Source organism: Tachypleus tridentatus, chromosome 10 (assembly GCF_004210375.1).
Source record: "Tachypleus tridentatus isolate NWPU-2018 chromosome 10, ASM421037v1, whole genome shotgun sequence".
NCBI lineage: Eukaryota > Metazoa > Arthropoda > Merostomata > Xiphosura > Limulidae > Tachypleus > Tachypleus tridentatus.
Window position 1 is genome coordinate 88355500 of NC_134834.1, and position 18945 is coordinate 88374444.

At 35.2% G+C, this 18945-nt stretch overlaps 1 long non-coding RNA gene across 1 annotated transcript in view; it reads right to left on the bottom strand.

Moving 5' to 3' along the window:
* Nucleotides 1–10051: 10051 nt before the first annotated feature.
* LOC143229829 (uncharacterized) overlaps nucleotides 10052–18945 on the bottom strand; it is a 28570-nt gene continuing 19676 nt past the window's right edge. Inside the window, exons 2-3 of the long non-coding RNA XR_013016086.1 lie at nucleotides 10336–10391; nucleotides 10052–10200 (exon numbers count right to left, since the gene is read on the bottom strand). This is a non-coding gene — a long non-coding RNA (uncharacterized LOC143229829). The remainder of the gene's footprint in view (nucleotides 10201–10335; nucleotides 10392–18945) is intronic.

The following is an 18945-nucleotide window of genomic DNA, read 5'->3' on the forward strand; positions in this document are numbered from 1 at the left end:
GCGCAAGAGTTGGTGTTGGGTGGTGATGACTAGCTGCCTTCCCTCTAGTCTTACACTGCTAAATTAGGGACGGCTAGTGCAGATAGCCCTCGAGTAGCTTTGTGCGAAATTCAAAACAAACAAACAAACTTTCAACTTGTTATCATTTCATTTCCTAACGCTTTCTTTTCTACTTCAGTTTAGCTGCTATAACCTTTCAAAAAATTGTCTACGGTTTTTCAACTACAGTCTGTACATTTTTATGATTTCTTCGAGTCTGTGTTTAGTAAACTTGGTTTTTGTTCGTAATTTTCCTATAAATCTTCTATTTTGTTCTTGTTTCCCATCTCTTAAGTTTTTGCTCCTTTGTTCTTCACTTTTAAAAAAAAATTCTGCCTCTTTATTCTTGACCTGATGTAAGTTTATATCTCTTTGTTTTCAGTCTTTCCATGGTTTTATCTTTTCAATCAAATATTCAATCTCGTTTCGATCACATGTCGTTATCTCAAAGTTCAGTATAGATTCTATATCACTTTATTGAAACTTAATAACATCAAAATCGTTTTCTTTCTTCAACTTCAAGTTAAAAAGTTATCTTCACCAAGGTTCATAAATCCAAGTTCAGAGTGGACGGTAACACAACATTTACACTTACTTGCTACATTTCTTTTAAACGTGTTCGTTGTTAAAACACAAACTTAAACTGCACAAAATTGAATTAACTAGCTAATTGTTGACAGTAAACAGACAAACTAAGAAACTCCTTGATTCAATATTCAATCCCTATATGTAACAGCTTTATTGATTAATTATCTACTCTATCATAACTCACATTTTATACTGTACAAACAGTTTTCTAAACTTCCAAGAAGATTTTATCCATTGAGTCATGCCAACCATATTACAACTACATTTAGACAACAATATCAACTCCTTAATTGCACAAAACAACTTACAACATTGTATTATCCATTGTCATTCGTTATTGTTTCATTTTATTTCGTCAATCAGTTAAAGTTCCTTAGTTTAATACACTGAAATGCACATGTTTTTTTCCATATTATCCACTACGATACACTACTATATATCATCAACTTTACTTGATCATATATTTCATGTTACATCTGTATGTTCTACACATCATTTTACCCTGTTTTTACTTTAACGCTAATATATTCTTCCCTTTGTGTTGATTTACTTTATGTTCTTTATTTACTTAAACATGTTTTTCGTTTATTTCACTCTCTTTTTACTTTGTTTTGCTGTTATTCAATTTACTTGCTGTGCACTTTATTTTTACTTCTCTATGTTTTTCGCTTTATTCCACAACGTTTTCACTTCACTTTGCTACATTGTACTCCTCTGTCCACAGCGTTTTCACTTCACTTTGCTACATTGTACACCTCTATCCACAGCGTTTTCACTTCACTTTGCTACATTGTATACCTACATATACAGCGTTTTCACTTCACTTTGCTACATTGTACACCTCTGTCCACAGCGTTTTCACTTCACTTTGCTACATTGTACACCTCTATCCACAGCGTTTTCACTTCACTTTGCTACATTCTACACCTATATCCACAGCGTTTTCACTTAACTTTGCTACATTGTACACCTCTGTCCACAGCGTTTTCACTTCACTTTGCTACATTGTACACCTCTGTCCACAGCGTTTTCACTTCACTTTGCTACATTGTACACCTCTGTCCACAGCGTTTTCACTTCACTTTGCTACATTGTACACCTCTATCTACAGCGTTTTCACTTCACTTTGCTACATTGTACACCTCTATCCACAGCGTTTTCACTTCACTTTGCTTCATTGTACACCTATATCCACAATGTTTTCACTTCACTTTGCTACATTGTACACCTATATCCACAGCGTTTTCACTTCATTTTGCTACATTGTACACCTCTGTCCACAGCTTTTTCACTTCACTTTGCTACATTGTACACCTCTGTCCACAGCGTTTTCACTTCACTTTGCTACATTGTACACCTCTGTCCACAGCGTTTTCACTTCACTTTGCTACATTGTACACCTCTGTCCACAAAGGTTTTCACTTTTTTTTGCTACATTCTACACCTATATCCACAGCGTTTTCACTTAACTTTGCTACATTCTACACCTCTGTCCACAGCGTTTTCACTTCACTTTGCTACATTGTACACCTCTGTCCACAGCTTTTTCACTTCACTTTGCTACATTGTACACCTCTGTCCTCAGCGTTTTCACTTCACTTTGCTACATTGTACACCTCTATCCACAGCGTTTTCACTTCACTTTGCTTCATTGTACACCTATATCCACAATGTTTTCACTTCACTTTGCTACATTGTACACCTCTATCCACAGCGTTTTCACTTCACTTTGCTTCATTGTACACCTATATCCACAATGTTTTCACTTCACTTTGCTACATTGTACACCTATATCCACAGCGTTTTCACTTCACTTTGCTACATTGTACACCTATATCCACAGCGTTTTTACTTCACTTTGCTACATTATATACCTATATCCACAATGTTTCCACTTTACTTTGCTACATTGTACACCTATATCCACAGCGTTTTCATTTTCACTTTGCTTTGCTACATTATATACTTATATCCACAATGTTTCCACTTTACTTTGCTACATTGTACACCTCTATCCACAATGTTTTCACTTCACTTTGCTACATTGTACACCTATATCCACAATGTTTACACTTCACTTTGCTACATTGTACACCTCTGTCCACAGCGTTTTCACTTCAATTTGCTACATTGTACACCTATATCCACAATGTTTTCACTTCACTTTGCTACATTGTACACCTATATTTACAGCGTTTTCACTTCACTTTGCTACATTGTACACCTCTATCCCAGCGTTTTCGCTTCACTTTGCTTCATTGTACACCTATATCCACAATGTTTTACTTCACTTTGCTACATTGTACACCTACATCCACAGCGTTTTCACTTCACTTTACTACATTGTACACCTATATCCACAGCGTTTTCACTTCACTTTGCTACATTATATTCCTATATCCACAATGTTTTCACTTCACTTTGCTACATTGTACACCTCTATCCACAGCGTTTTCACTTCACTTTGCTACATTCTACACCTATATCCACAGCGTTTTCACTTCACTTTGCTACATTGTACACCTATATCCACAATGTTTTCACTTCACTTTGCTACATTGTACACCTCTATTTACAGAGTTTTCACTTCACTTTGCTACATTGTACACCTATATCCACAGCGTTTTTACTTCACTTTGCTACATTATATACCTATATCCACAATGTTTCCACTTTACTTTGCTACATTGTACACCTATATCCACAGCATTTTCACTTCACTTTGCTACATTATATACTTATATCCACAATGTTTCCACTTTACTTTGCTACATTGTACACCTCTATCCACAATGTTTTCACTTCACTTTGCTACATTGTACACCTATATCCACAATGTTTACACTTCACTTTGCTACATTGTACACCTCTGTCCACAGCGTTTTCACTTCACTTTGCTACATTGTACACCTCTGTCCACAGCGTTTTCACTTCACTTTGCTACATTCTACACCTATATCCACAGCGTTTTCACTTAACTTTGCTACATTCTACACCTCTGTCCACAGCGTTTTCACTTCACTTTGCTACATTGTACACCTCTGTCCACAGCTTTTTCACTTCACTTTGCTACATTGTACACCTCTGTCCTCAGCGTTTTCACTTCACTTTGCTACATTGTACACCTCTATCCACAGCGTTTTCACTTCACTTTGCTTCATTGTACACCTATATCCACAATGTCTTCACTTCACTTTGCTACATTGTACACCTCTATCCACAGCGTTTTCACTTCACTTTGCTACATTCTACACCTATATCCACAGCGTTTTCACTTCACTTTGCTACATTGTACACCTATATCCACAATGTTTTCACTTCACTTTGCTACATTGTACACCTCTATTTACAGAGTTTTCACTTCACTTTGCTACATTGTACACCTATATCCACAATGTTTTCACTTAACTTTACAGATCGGGTTCGAATCCCTGTCACACCAAACATGATTGCCCTTTCAGCCGTGGGTGCGTTATAATGTTCGGTCAATCCCACTACTCGTTGGTAAAAGAGTAGCCTACGAAGTGGTGGTGGGTGGTGATGATTAGCTGCTTTTCCTCTAGTCTTACACTACTAAATGACGGACGGCTAACGAAGATAGCCCTCGAGTAGCTTTGCGCGAAATTTAAAAACAAACAAACCATAATCCTGTTGGAAGAGTTTGTTTTGTTTTTTCATACCGTTCACTCTACCGCTACAACGACATGTTTCAGGGATATTTCTGGTGCGCAACTCTTAACCGTAGGACTGTAGCACCAAAAGTACCAGACAGAATGATAAAATATTATTGACGTTACAGATAGAATAGAACTTGTGAAAATATTGTTAAAGGCGCAGCACAGCCTCACTATACAGAATATAGAGTGACAAAATATTAAAGTTACAGTACAGCCTCTCTAGATAGAATAAAACTTGTGAAAATATTGTTAAAGACGCAGCATAGCCTTACTATACAGAATATAGAGTGACAAAATATTATTGAAGTTACAGTACAGCCTCTCTAGATAGAATAGAAACTGTTAAGATATTGTTAGAAAGTGCAGCGCAGCCTTACTATACAGAAAAAGAATGACAAAATATTGTTGAAGGCACAACATAGCTTCACTAGACATAAGTCATGTTTGAAAGGTATTGATGAATCAAACTTTGTATTTTTTGCAGTTGGTTACTTAGTAGGTAAAATGTACTGCCATATGGTTCAGACTAAACCAGAACCTATGATAATCGTGTCCATCAATACTTTGGCTTCCTTATTTTCAGTGTATTAGTTTTCACATTACGTTCAAAGGCACATGAACAGGAGACATTTGGTTCTGGTTAACAGGTTAGCTTATTCTAGATCAATGTATTTTCAAGACGGCTGGTATGGGTATTAAAACTTTAATTAAAATAAAAGTACAGAACAACGTTTTGACCTTTTTATGTCGTCTTCAGGCTAACCTGAAGGTGAAAACGTTTTGAAAATACATTTTACTTCAAGTGGGTTTCTCGTCTTCACGAATTAATCTAGATTATCTTAAAGTATGTAAGGGAAGAGATTATGGAATCAAACATTCTCAGAGAAGCTCATCACTCGTGCGAGGATAGAAATTATCTTGTTTAGCATTACAAAAAATAGTTGCCTTGCATTTCTAACAGTGCTACTAAGGCTATCTCTTTAGCAGGCTCTAATTTTGAAGCAATGACCAGAAGAGAAGGAAGGTAGGCAGTCAGCAGCACTCTATTGCCATCTACATCAAGGGACTGACTGTCACATCTATAACGCGCACCCACACACACACACACACCTTAAGTGTGGAGTATATTTTGTAGTATTGCACATATTCGAAATCATGAGCTGTACTATAGGGTCATATTGCTCCCAACGTGATTATTAGTTATTTTAAAAAAGATCAGATAATTACCAGTTTCTTTATTCAGGATGTTAGCGCAAAGTTACGCCAAGTGAACTGTCTCTAGTTTTAAGGTGGTAAACTAGAAGGAAGGCAGTTCGTCAAGAGCATCCAATGCTAGCTTTTGTGCTACGTTAATTGAAGCGAGAAAATTAACAGTGGATGTCCGCAGGATCTATTAAAGGGGTAAGAAGATGACAATATTATATCAAAGCTATGACTATAGACATGCCTCATAATACAGAGACATTCATCGATTTCAACTTACTCTTATGACTTACCAAAAATTCCAAAGTGTGAAAAGTAATGTATTTTTGTTTTGCAGCAATGGAGTGCGAACCATGAACCCTCCAATTCATATTCTAATAAGCTTATCAATGAGATACGTCCGGTCGAACAATTACTGTTGAAAATTATAATAGAATAAACGTACTTCTCAACGTGTACCTATTTATTTAACCAATGGATGTTAAGTTCCTATTTAATGTAAGAACAACTGAATAAAACTAAACCTGTTTGCACTAAGGAGAATATTTATAAGAGTACTAACACTACACAGTTTGTCTACATGTAAGAGTAAGCGGTTCTATCGATAGAGCAGAACAGACAAAACGGGTGACGCTTAATTAATTTAGATAACACAGATAACGTAGTGAATTAGTTTCCTGTCACATAGAGTTGATGAGTCATGTTCAGAAGCAAGTGAAATTTCCAGGTAAAAATATAAGTGTGAATGCATATAAACAAATATTAAAAGTTGCAAACATGATACTCCATTCAGCAAAGGTATCTTACCTCGACAGCATGTGTACTACACATGTTTCAATTAGTAACTGTCTGCCGGTGAGTCATCAGCTCACTTCCACATGACGGACAAAGCGCAGAAATCCTATTGTGTAGTTTTAGGTTAATTTTACGTTAAAATAAACGTACAAGCAGATTGTAATCCGGGTAAGACGATGATGTAAGCTGAGTTTCAAAAACATCTTCAAACGTTTTCTCAAGCTGGTTCTGCCCATTATTTCATCTAACATGAATTATTCATCGAGTGACTTTAAACACGAACAAAATTAAATTTTCGTCTCCACGATTTCTCTAAGTTGTACGTGGCTTTTCTATACAACCTCTAGAGTTTTTACTACAAGTAAAAATTCCGCCAAACAAAATATTTTGATGGAAATAGAAAAAAAAAACCTTGATGAAATTATAACTTCTGATAGAATATTAATAAATGGAAATTCTCTAAAAGAGTTCTTATATATTTATTTGGTTATCTTCAAGGAGAAACTAGTTCTTGGCGTACATGGTAATTTTAATCCCCCGAGTTACTAGTGTTCCCTCCTCCTTTTCTGTGAATTTTATTACTTATCATAAAATTTCCGAGATTTTTCTCATCTAAATAATTTATTTTCATAGCAATAGTTAGTTCTGTCAGCTTTATGAATGCAATTCCCACTTTATTGAAAGATAAAATCCCATTTTACTTAATTAAAAAATTCTTCACCATTCCATTATTACCAATTATTGAACAAAATCACATTTTAAAAGGAATTTTTCAACAGTAAAAGAGAAATATTGCAAAACTAATTATTAATTTTTTTATTTAATTTGTTTTGAATTTCGCGCAAAGCTACTCGAGGGCTATCTGCGCTAGCCGTCCCTAATTTAGCAGTGGGAAGGCAGCTAGTCATCGCCACCCACTGCCAACTCTTGGGCTACTCTTTTAACAACGAATAGTGGGATTGAGCGTCACATTATAACGCCCCCACGGTTGAAAGAGCGAGCGTGTTTGGTGCGACGGGGATTCGAACCCGCGACTCTCGGATTAGGAGTCAAACGCCTTAACCCACCTGGCCATACCGGGCCTTTTTATTTAATAACCTGATCAAAGTCTATATGAAGTATTTACTTGTAAAACAAAACAAAAAAAGTTTCGTGGGATTAATAAACAGAAGTATGTTAGTCTAATCTACAGTATGTTAGTCTAATCTACAGTATGTTAGTCTAATCTACGGTATGTTAGTCTAATATACAGTATGTTAGTCTAATCTACAGTATGTTAGTCTAATCTACAGTATGTTAGTCTAATCTACGGTATGTTAGTCTAATCTACAGTATGTTAGTCTAATCTACGGTATGTTAGTCTAATCTACAGTATGTTAGTCTAATCTACGGTATGTTAGTCTAATCTACAGTATGTTAGTCTAATCTACGGATTTTTGTGACTTTATGAACTTATTTCTAATTATTTATCGTTTATTTGAAACCTTTGGCTTGTTTTTCATCACCAAGTTACAGAAAAGACTGTCTGTACTCTGTTCACCGCCAGTATCGAAACCCAATTCTTAGCGTCATATGCATTACGGTGGCCTTTTTGAAAGAACTATACTTTAATGAAACATTTCTACAACCACTTATGAACTGATTAACTGTGCTGTTTTGCTATGCTTCATCGGTTAACCGAAAAACAAAAGATACAATTGCAATTTTGTGGAGATTACAGATGTAAGACATCTTAAAGTGCCACACAACTGTATGAAGTTATGAATATTTCTGTTCCAAATTTTATTTAACTGAAAAAATCTGATAGATGCTACAAGAAATTCTGAACTACTGACAAGAGCTACAACAATCATCCAGCAGCACCAGCCGCCACAAGGTCTTTGTCCAAATCTTTGAATAAGTGGATTAATTGTCAATTTTATAATAAGCTCACAGTTAAAAGCACGGAGCATGTTCAGTGGCAGAGCAGCTGAAATTTGGATCCTTCAATTTATGTTCTGTAAAGTAAATCACTTGTAAACGTTAGGCCCATTCATTATATTTGACTTTGTATGTGTGTGTGTGCATATATATATATATAACATTATGATTTATTTCTAGCTTCGAAAATTATGAAACATACTAAAAGTCACAGTACACGCCGTCACGAAGAACGTCCCCGTGTTTCTTGACTAATCTATGTAATATCAAAGTATCGTAACTGTAGTTCGCGTTCAAAACTCCCATGTTGACTTCTTAAGAGTTGTAAAGCTAATTACGAGTACAATGAACAACATTGTAATTACCAGTAAATTTCAAGATATGTCAACGGAGAATGCTCATAAAACGGATTAAGAGCTGTCGTTAATAAGAAGTAATAATTATGAAAATACCTGAACAAGACCGCTAAAACTGATAAACAACTGAAATATTGTGGTTCATCTGGAGTAAAAATTACGGTAATACATCTTTTGTCGGTACAACAGCATTGTTTAATAATCACTGATATGTGTTTGATGCCAATTTGATATAGTGGTCTCTCATCATAAAGTAAGAGAAAAACAAAAGAGAAGCCAAACTCAGCAAAACAGCAGCGAAGTTTTCTCGACTAGTATTTTATGCATTGTTTCAATAGAAACAGGGAGGTTCCTTTTATAAACAAATTATAAACATAAGGAGGTTACAACTTTTATATATATATACTATATAATATACTATATAATGTATGTAATATATACTACTAGCTGGTAATTTCTGTTTCACTCTTTACTTAAGGTTTCTAAGGGAAAACAAATTTGTGTAAGAAAGCTAACTGCAAGGGATAATGATAACATTGTTTACACTGGAATTATTATTATTTTAATTACTAGTAATTATTAATAATACTTATAAAAACGTATATTCTGTTTGAAACTACGTCACTTCAGTGAAGCTGGCTGAAAACCTTGAACTAGTTTTTGAATTTTCATATAATTCAAACTGTTTACAGATATTCCAAGAACTTATGGCTCAGTTATTACATAGGTATTGTTACAAAAGTAAACACTGTATACTACTGTAAAGTTCTGATGACTTATTTAGGAGGTATTTTAAATACGTGATATTATTTTTTGTTAACAGCACGCGAATGTTGAACCTGCAGATCCACATGATCTGTGCACCAATCAGAGGACCACGTTCAGCACTTTGAGGTTGTAAGTGCTTTATAAGAGTGACTATCAAATTTTACTATTCGGCCAGATAAAACTAATCGAAGAATTGGCGGTATGCGCTGTTGACTAGTTGCCTTCCGTCCAGTCTATGAGTCAAAATTAACGACGGCTAATGCAGGTGGCCCTTGAGTAACTGAAGTTCCCAATTATTTTTACATTAGTCCATATGATACCGTTAGTAAATAATGTATACATTTGCGTATCTTAGATTTACAATATATATGTGTATACAGACATATAAACATATATAATGTATACATATTATGCCTGTAAAGCAGGGACAAATCTGCTAGTATATATTCTCCACCAGTGTCACAGCGGAAAGTTTTCGGACTAACAACGCTAGAAACCGAGATTCGATCCCTGTGGTGGGTAGGGCATAAATAGTCCTCTGTGTTGTTTTATGCTTAATTACAAACAAACAAAAACTCCTCACGACCCCCCTTTTACCCCCGTCACAAAAGTTGTAACGGACAGACAGTTATCGAACTATTCTATTTGAATAAATGCATTTTGTGTCTTTTATCACTTTTATTTTGAGAAATCAAGCGTGGCGTGCTACACAATGGCTTTTATACAGGTTAGATATTATTAATTAAAAAATAAGTTTCAGGGTTATCTTCTTAGTCTTATTATGATACTGCATGATCCAACCATGGGAGTCAGAACGATGACTCGAGGGAAGCATTTGGCCCTAGTCCCCGGAACTTGAAAAGAAAATTTAATATAATAATTTATTTAAAACACTTATTAGAAAAATAATTATATTTCAATACAAATGACGAAATTAGGTTCAAATAAATAAACCATAACCAATCAGATCATCGATGGCTTACCCTCACCTGGGATAAATTCTGCGGACGCTTACACACCCAATCATTTCCATCATCAGCAAGATCTGAAAATATACGTTTCATCGTATGTACTATTCCAAATAACCATAATCTGACACGCATGCATTAGCAGCCCTATTATCTTTGCTCGGTGTGAGAATAAAACAGGCATGATGTCAGTGACTAAAACAACCAGTAAGAAGATTTATTTGCTGAATAATTTTTTGAATTTTTATATCTGGCTTAAAAGAATATTATTTTGAAATTTAAGGGAATTTTAAAACATTTACAATAGAATGTAAAAAAATTAATTCAGCATGTTATTGGAAACAATATTATTTAAGATTTAAAGGTCTGTGTTTGAAGTTAGACAAACCACATAGTGGGCTATCTGTGCTCTGCCCCCCACGCGTATCGAAACCTGGTTTCTAGCGTTATAAGACATATAACTGTGCCACTGGAGGCCCTAAATGTCTATAAAAAAATATAATTGTGTGAAAATTTCCGCGATATCAAGAGTCATTGGAAAATTGTAAAAGTTGGAAATAGAATTTCTTGACCTTTATGCAAAGTATTTGTAAACAAATACACATGTTGCTAAAAATTTAAATCCAAGCAATGAATATTAGTGTGATATATTGTAGAATATTGCATTGAAATTAATTACATAATTCAGGTTTTACAAAAGGTGAAATAACTAATAATTTGAAGTCATGGATTTTTCTATCATAATGTCTGAACTAACTGTTTGTTTTGAATTTCGCGAAAAGCTAAATGAGGGTTACCTGCACTAGCCGTCCCCAATTTAGCTGTGACAGACTACAGACAAGACAGATAGCCAACACCACCCATCAATTCTTGAGCTACTCTTTTACGAACGAACAATGGATTGTAAAGTATCCATGGTTTAAAGGTGTGACGGAGATATCGAACCTCTGACTGTCATACTGAGAATCGAACGCTACAACCACCAGCTCATGTTAGGCCCTAAGGTAATTAATTGATCAACAAACTAAAAATGTTCTTTTCTTCAGGGTGTCAGTTTTTCGAGACTATGAACTTAGCTGGATTATTATGTAATTCATTATCTGTATATAAATATGAAAATGAGACAGTTTAAAAGTGCATTTTAAAAATTCTTCACTACTCATAAACACGTGATGAGCTACATTTGCTGTTAATCTGATAGCTATGATTAAAATTTAAGTTATTAAATTAAAGTGAAGATTAAAAAAAAACACAGTTAGCTTTATTAGTTAACGTTAAATTGTTTTAAAATTGCTCGACTGATTCGATGATTTGTAGGATAAAAAGATAATTTTTGAAAACCCAATTTTAAGCTTTTATATTACCCCATTTAAAATATATTATCTCAGCTGTAAATAAAAAAGTCAATGACTTAATGTAACTTAACTTAATTGTATAGTTATTTACATATTATATTCTACTGTTTCTCACAACCTGTAGGTTGTGAGATTCGAATCCTTTCTAGCCGTTAGGGAAGTTATAATTGGGTGGTCAACCACACTATTCATTGGTAAAAGAATATTCAAAGAGTTAGAGAGGGGTGGTATTGATTAGATGTCTTCCTCCTAGTCTATCAATGCTAGATTATGGATAGCTAGAGAAAACAACATTCGTGCAGCTTTGCAAGAAATACAAACAACCAAATATATAAGGTAATATTTCATTACAAAGTTTTAGCTGTACTTTTAGGTTCTTCATTAAGGACGTTTATTAAATTATATTACTGTGCAATGGGTATGCTACTATAATAAAATGCTTCTGAGTAAAATCATAATTTATACATTCACAGGATAACGTATCTTTATCATTAATCCCTGACTTATTAAAGACTGTTCTTAATTACAAATTACATTTCTAATACAAATTCTTCATCCACATTTAATAACTATACAAGCCTATTTATTACTTCAGTTATCTCTCCAACTACGATACATTCTTCCAGTTCTACTCAGTAGTTTGTGCTCTGAATTTATATGTCTGTTATGTGTGGTCTTGTGTTTGACTTTGCTGTTTGAAATTTGGTTTGTTTTTAATTTCGCACAAAGCTACACGAGGGCTATCTGCGCTAGCCGTCTATAATTTAGCAGTGTAAGACTAGAGGGAAAGGCAGCTAGTCATCACCACCCACCGCCAACTCTTGGGTTACTCTTTTACCAACGAATAGTGGGATTGACCGTTACTTTATAACGTCCTCACAGTTGAAAGGGCGAGCATGTTTGTTGTGACGGGGATTCGAACCCGCGACTCTCAGGTTACGAGTCGAGTGTCTTATCCATCTGACAATGCCGGGCCATTTGAAATTAAGTATATAAATAAATACACATGTTGTATAATTTTAAACGTATAATAACTAAACTGAATGCAGTATTTGTATCACTGGATCTCATTACAAACGAAACAGCTCCATTTTTTGTTTTGATGGATGTCTCAGCATAGAAACAAAAATATTGTACAAACGACGTTATATTAAAACTATTTTGGAATCTCATCACGTACATCTTGACAATAGCGCTACAACTTAGTTTCCATTGCAAAAGGCTCCATTCTAAGGCCCTCATTTCCAAAGCACACCATATCTCGTTGCAGTTTTTCCTTAATCCATTTACTATACAAGAACGAAGGTTCCCAGTCTCCGTTTAGACGTCTGATCGCTCAGAAATCCATAAGCGCTAGTTTGGTTATTTAGCCAGTATATCATCGTATGGAAGAACATGAATATATCTTTCTTTCTCCAGCGGCTGATGTACTCGATAGTTGAATAGATATGTTGTAGAAAAAACTTTTGTGCAAATGATTTGTGTCGCTTTTCCAGAGGGAAATACTTTTTGTCACTGACTTTTGTTTTTTTTTGAGAATTCTTACCAGTTACCACATGATACTTTTTTTACCACTGCTGAAGATTAACTTGTTGCAGGTATCTTTCTGCAATGTTCTGTCTCGACAAGTACCTGTATTTTGCGTAAGAAAGGGCTTTTACAAACTGTTCTCAAAATCGGTAAGTTTTCGGTGGCATCACACTACCTACCAAAGGTCAAACAATTTCAAAATATAGTTTTGATATACACTGCTGGCCAAAATCTTAAGGCCAATGAACATAAAGAAAAAATATACATTTTGCATTGTTAGATTCAACCACTTATTTGAGTAGAGCTTCAAAAAATGAAAATAAGAAAAAGGAAAATAAAAATAAAAACTTTTTAACATTTAATATGGAAAATGTGAACACTATGAAATTAGTATAAATATTAGTTAGTCAAAAGTTTAAGACCATACCAAAAAGAAGTCCTAAACAGGGTTGGAAATGCCCAACAAGAGGTCTCAGTAGTGAATTACACGGCCGTCATTGCGAATAACTGCAAACATTCGCTTTGGCATGGTCGATATAAGCATTTACAGAAGGCTGGCTGGAATGTTATTCCAAGTGGTGAAGACGGTCTTCACGAAGATCATACAGTGTTTGGAATCGACGTCCATTTCTGTAGACTTCCCTTACCATCCACCCCCAAACAGTTTCAATGGGGTCCAGTTCGAGCGAACACACTGGATGGTCCAAAAGAATCACATTATTCGCCATGAAAAAGTCCTTTGTTCTGCGGGCATTGTGAATTGCAGCGTTGTTCTGATGAAAGATCCAGTCATTTTCACACAAGCGAAGGTCTTCAATCAATAAGGATGCTCTCTTCAACATGCCAATGTAGCCAGTTGCTGTTTTACGTCCCTGTATAACCTAAAGCTTCATTGTTCCATGGAAGGAAAAAGTACCCCAGATCATGATGCAACCTCCTCCATTGTGTCGTGTAGAAAATGTCTCCAGTGGGATATCCTTATCGTGCCAGTAACGTTGGAAGTCATCAGGACCAACCAGGTTAAATTTTTCTCATCAGAGAACAAAATCTTCTTCTACTTTTCTACGTCCCATGTTTGGTGCTTCTCAGTAAAGTTTAACCGAGCTCTTTTGTGGTGTGGAAAGAGGCGTGGCCTTTGAAGACATTTACGGTTTTTAAATCCTTTCTCTCGTAAGTGTCGTCTTATTGTTCTTGAGCTGTATTCTGCGTCCGTTAGGGCCTTAATCTGGTTCGACGATTCGCTGATGTCTTGCCGGAAAACCCGTTGAATCTTTCTGCTCAACGCCGGCGAAATTTTATTGGGCCGACCACTTGAAATTTTCGTTCCGTATCCCTTTACGGTCTTTTAAGAAATTTGCAACAACAATTTTACTACACCCAATCTCACCAGCGATGGTACGTGAAAAGAGACCTTGCTTTTATAGCTCGACAATTCTGCCAAGTTCAAACTCTCAACGTTTTAGCCTTTGCCATGTTTTTACCCAATGTAACACAGGAGATGTTGACAACGCTAGTGCTTGAACACAAATGACTAAATTTCTTTACGTGTTTACCGATTAACATTTTGTTTCACTATGGTCTTAAACTTTTGACCATCTAATTTCATAGTGTTCACATTTTCCCTATTAGATGCTAAAAAGTTTTATTATTTTTATTTTCCCTTTTCTTATTTTCATCTTTCGAAGCTCTACTCAAATAAGTGGTTGAGTCTAACAACGCAACATGCATATTTTTTCTTTATGTTTATTGGCCTTAAGATTTTCGCCAACAGTGTATGTTTCACAGTGACTTTACGTTATTTGTGGTTGTCAGGTAATTTGCTGATTTGCGTTGCCCGAATTCATTTTAACACTATGTATTTAGCTTTTTGTGTATCTTAGATTTTAGGCGGATGCAGTTGATTAAACATCAAACACAAGTATAACCTATTTTATGACACGAGCAAGCTTTTCTTTCTCACATTTTATGCTACAGAACTTGGTACTCTAACACCCAATTCCACACACAAGCCTTTATATTACTCCTACGTTCACACCTGCAATTAAATTGTCGACACAAAATCTACAGTCACAATCCACGATAAAACGGTCATATTTTAAACCGGTTAACTTGCGGGATCTATCAATGTAGTCTTTATTGAGATATTGCTTTCGTAACAATTTACATAATTCTCGACATTATTATACAGATAAGTAAACTTGGTTTTGATTTGGTAATTTCGTAGAAAATTTATGATGATAATACATGAGTGAAGATAATTGTGAATAATCACTGATAGAGAAAAAGGTTTAGCGAATGGTTTGGTTTGAATTTCCCGCAAAGCTACACGAGGGCTTTCTGCTCTAGCCTTTCCTAATTTAGCAATGTAAAACTAGAGGGAAGGGAGCTAGTCATCACCACCCACCGACAACTCTTAGGCTACTCTTTTACCAACGAATAGTGGGTTTGACCATCACATTATAACGTCCTCACGGATGAAAGGGCGAGTATGTTTGGTATGATGGGGATTCGAACCCGCGACCCTCGGATTACGAGTCGAGTACCTTAACCAACAGGCAATGCTAAGAAAAATTAGGTGTGAAAATCTAAATATTTTGGAACTACTACTACTCATAAAAATCAATCACAACACAATACAGTAACGTGTTGTTTGTTTACATTGTGATTGGCTGTCATCCAATCAAGCAAACAGTGCCACATCAGTATATTGTTTATAAAGTACGGGCTGTCATACTATTATTAGAATTAGTATGTTTAATGTGCTCGTAGTACTCAAAAAAGAAAAGTTACATGATAAAAGTGTACAAGTCAAAATGTACGTAGGTGAAGGCTACGTATACGAGAATTGAGGTGGGAATGTATATGTCGTTAAGAATTCTGAAGAATGTGGAGGAAGCTAGAATTTCGGCAGCAAAGTGAAGACACAGACCCTTTTAAAAGCGATATATAACTCAAAATTTATACGATAGAAGACAAGTAAATGAAGCTCTTATTACCGACTGTTGAAAACACAAGAGTGAATCTTATTTCTCACAAAACATAAGATTTCTGTGAGCACGAAGTGATTTCGATGGTTGTGTTACTCCTACAACAACACTAGTTGGGAGAAAAAGATAACGAAGTTTAATGGTTGAAATTGTAATCATATGCTAAACCATGAGATGTTACGAAGGCGGCAAATTTTTGTTAGTCCTCAGGGAATTAAGTTGTCAGAGGGATCGGCTGCCTCACTCGTTTAACGACTGTAGAAGTTTCGAATCCCATGATTGAGATATTGTGATACAATATAAGGGAAGTAGGCATTTTACATGGTTTTGCACGTCTCGGTAATGAAACTAGGTTTTTCTCTGGGACGCCTGTTTTCTTCCTACCTCAAAATTAAGGGAGTTGGAACCTAACAATCTCCACCCACAGAAAAGAATAAAATAAATGGGATCATATTATGCCATCTCGGCGTGGCCAAGTGATAACGGCGCTTGACTCGTAATCTGAGGTTTATGGATTTGAATCCCCGTTACACCAAACATACTCGCTCCTTCACCTATGGGGGCGTTATAATGTCACGATCGATCCAACTGTTCGTTGGTAAAAGAGTAGCTCAAGAGTTGGCGGTGATGACCAGTTGCCTTCCCTTTAGTCTTACACTACTAACTTAGAGACGACTAGTGAAAAAAGCCATTGTGTAGCTTTGCGTGAAATTGAAGAAAACAAACCTGCTATGTTTAACGATACGCTCCAGTTACAAACATGCTATGCTTAACGATACGCTCCAATTACAAACATGCTATGCTTAACGATACGCTTCAGTTACAAACATGCTATGCTTAACGATACGCTCCAGTTGTTTTGAAGAATTTTTTTTTCTTTCCAAACACCCACTCCCTTTGTATTCTTTATAAATTGTCAAGAAGCTTAAGTGTGCTTATAATTACCTGTTGTTAAATCTATCGTTTAACGTACTTCTCAGTGTGTCTTAATAAGTAGGGTTATGTTCAACTGTTGTTAAACCTACACTTTTACAAACTACTTATCGTCTCTTAATAAGTGGTCTTATGTCTGACTGTTGTTAAATCTGTCCTTTAACGTACTACTCATTGTCTACGAAAAAAACAGGCTTATGTTTAACGTACTACTAATTGTTTCTTAATAAGTAGGCTTATAATTAACTGTTGTTAAATCTATCCTTTAACGTGTTAATCATTGACTCTAAACATGTAGGTTTATGCTGTTGTTACATCTATCCTTTTACGTACTACTTATTCTCATTGAATAACTAGGCTTATGTTTAATTGTTGTTACATCTATCCTTTTACGTACTACTTATTCTCATTGAATAACTAGGCTTATGTTTAATTGTTGTTACATCTATCCTTTTACGTACAACTTATTCTCATTGAATAACTAGGCTTATGTTTAATTGTTGTTACATCTATTCTTTTACGTACTACTCATTCTCATTGAATAACTAGGCTTATGTTTAACTGTTGTTACATCTATCCTTTTACGTACAACTTATTCTCATTGAATAACTAGGCTTATGTTTAACTGTTGTTACATCTATCCTTTTACGTACAACTTATTCTCATTGAATAACTAGGCTAATGTTAAACTGTTGTTAAAGCTTTTATTTAAAATACTACTTATTGTTACTTAATACGCAGGTGACTCCAATATATTATAATCATATTGATCGTGGTTTGCCTTGAGTATTGCCGTGAAACCTTCAAGCACTTTAAAATCATTAGTGTTGTCATAATTTACTGAATTTAATAATATAAACTGGGCATGAGATAATAACTTAGGACTTGATTTTTTTAAATTTCTTTCCCTCCCTTCGTACTGCAGCTTCTATATTAAACTTTATACATATTTAGTAAAATATTTACATGCATTACCATGCTTTTGAGAAAGTGATAAATGTCTATAGTAGTGATTCGTCGTATATTGAATTACTTTGATATATAGTAATTCTGGAGGTTGCTAAACGGCTTAGAAAAACGATCTTTCGAAGTCCATAAAACTTCTAAAACTGTAATAGAGTGTTTTTATGTAATGTGAAAATCGAGGAGAATTGATATTTTACTACCTTTCGTTTGTTTCACATATAATAGGCGGACGAAAAGGAGGCACTTTAACTTGATCTTTTATTCATACTATTGTGATTAAACAAAAAATAATTTAAATTTGAATCGAACAGTGTGCTTGTTTTATATTTATTTACTTAGTTGTAAATGTATCTTTTAATGTTTTACTTACTATTTGTTTGTGTGTTGTGTTTTTCGTTGCTTTTGCCTTGTTTTTATCTCCTCTTGAAATAAAAACTACTGTTTTACGAAATACAATAACTACGGAATTTATAGATTGTTTGTTTTTGAATTTCGCCCAAAGCTACTCGAGGGCTATCTGTGCTAGCCGTCCCTAATTTAGCAATGTAAGACCAGAGGGAAGGCAGCTAGTCATCACCGCCAACTCTGGGCTACTCTTTTACCAATGAATAATGGGATTAACTACACATTATAACGCCCCCATGGCTGAAAAGGCGAGCATATTTGGTGCGACTGGAATGTGAACCCGCGACCCTCAAATTACGAGTCGCACGCCCCAACCCACCTGGCCATGCCAGGCCATTTATAGATTAGACTTGTAAACGTCTAACAAAGAACTGCAAAAATCTTTACGGTTTTATTTAATGTTGTAAAACACAATTGTTTGATTTCACAAGTACGGTTTGTCATTTGCAGCTTTG